This window comes from Hyaena hyaena, unplaced genomic scaffold, assembly GCF_003009895.1.
Source record: "Hyaena hyaena isolate Hyena2069 unplaced genomic scaffold, ASM300989v1 scaffold_1102, whole genome shotgun sequence".
In the NCBI taxonomy this organism is placed as follows: Eukaryota; Metazoa; Chordata; class Mammalia; order Carnivora; family Hyaenidae; genus Hyaena; species Hyaena hyaena.
Genome location: NW_024081732.1, coordinates 241,352 through 243,193, shown reverse-complemented (window position 1 = coordinate 243,193; position 1,842 = coordinate 241,352).

Genomic DNA, 1,842 nt, shown 5'->3' with positions numbered 1-1,842 from the left:
TTTACTTATTTTTATTTTAAAATTTATTTATTTATTTAGAGAGCTGGGAGAAGCAGAAAGAGTGGGTGAGAGAGAATCCCAAACAGGCTTCACGTTGTCAGCAGAGTACAACCCAGGGATCTTTCTCATGACTGTGAGATCATGACCTGAGCCAAAATCAAGAGTGGGAAGCTTAAAGAGTGACCTGAGTCACACCGGTGCCCCTCCCCTCCATTTTTAAAATACCCTTTGATTCCACCATCCCAGCTCTTTCCAATTCTGTGACTCTTATACCTACATGAATGGCTCTGCCCCAAGCTATGTTTTCCCATTTCCAAATCCCTAAAAGGTATCTTACCTGTATGTTCCTCTGGTATATCAAACTCACAGGTCCAAGAAACTAAAAGTAAATTTAATATTAATTCACCATCTTGTCCTCCAAACCTGATCTTCCTCTTAACCCTGAGGTTTGTGAAAAAGATATTTTTTATACTAGTTAACTCATAGACTCTAATATGCATATAGGGATTTATTAGGGAATGAAGATAAATTAAAATTTAATCATTAAAAACAATAAATCTGGTTTCCTACTTCACTTGTACTAAAATAAGTTATTTTTAAGGGTTTTGTAAATGTTTATTTATTTTAAGAGAGAGCGAGAGTGGAGGAGGGCCGGAGAGAGTGAAGGAGAGAATCCCAAGCAGGCTTTGTGCCATCAGCAGACAGCATGACCTGGGGCTCAATCTCATGAATCGAAATGAAGAGTTGGGTATTCAATCTCAACTGACTGAACCACCTACATGCCCCATTAAAATAAGTTCATAACAGATTTTAAAAGTTTAAGATGTGGGGGAAAGGCACTAGAGGGAAATGTATACAATAATCTTGGATGGAGAAAGTCTTTTATGAGCATATCATTAAATTCAGAAGCCAAAAGTGAAAATATCAATAGACTATCTAGATTTTTGTAAATATCTACATAACAACAGCAACAGTGATAGTGATAATTAACCAAGTCAAAAGACAAACTGGGGGGCACCTGGGTGGCTCAGGCAGTTAAGTCAGTCTGACTTTAGCTCAGGTCATGAGCTATCTTGCTCGTGGTTCTTGGGTTTGAGCCCCGCATTGGGCTCTGTGCTGACCGCTTGCTCAGAGCTTGGAGCCTGCTTCAGATTCTGTATCTCCTTCTCTCTCTGCCCCTCCCCGCTCATACTCTGTCTCACTGTATCTCTAAAAAACAAATAAATGAAAAAAAATTGTTTTAAAGACAAACTGGGAGAAAATATATATGATGCATGAGAATTCAGGAGCTAATTGCTACGTATACAAGGAAATTTCAAAGTCACAGGAAAAAAAACTCCTTAAAAGTCAGCCTTTTAAAGTGTGGAATTCAGGGTTCCTGGGTGGCTCAGCCAGTTAAGTGCTGACTCCGAATTTTGCCTCCGGTCAATGATCTCAGGGTTGGTGAGTTAAGGCCCTGCATTGGGCTCTGTGCTGACAGTGAGGAGCCTGCTTGGGATCCTTTCCCTCCCCCTCTCTCTCTGTCCTTTCCCTACTCACATCCTTTCTCTCTCTGTCCCTTCCCTACTCACATCCTCTCTTCCTCTTTCTCTCAAAATAAAATAAACCTTAAAAAATAAACAAAAAAGTGTAGAATTCAATGGTTTTCAGTATATCCAGAGCTATGAAACTATCACCACTATTCAGGGTGATATGCTGGATATGCACCACTACTCAAATTATTTGAAGTGGCCATTGAATTTGGCAGGTTAGTGGAGGAGGGGTGCAAAAGTCCAACCAAAGGGTGAGAAAAAAGAATGGAAAATAAAGACGTGGACCTCAACATTGTAGAAAACTCTTCCA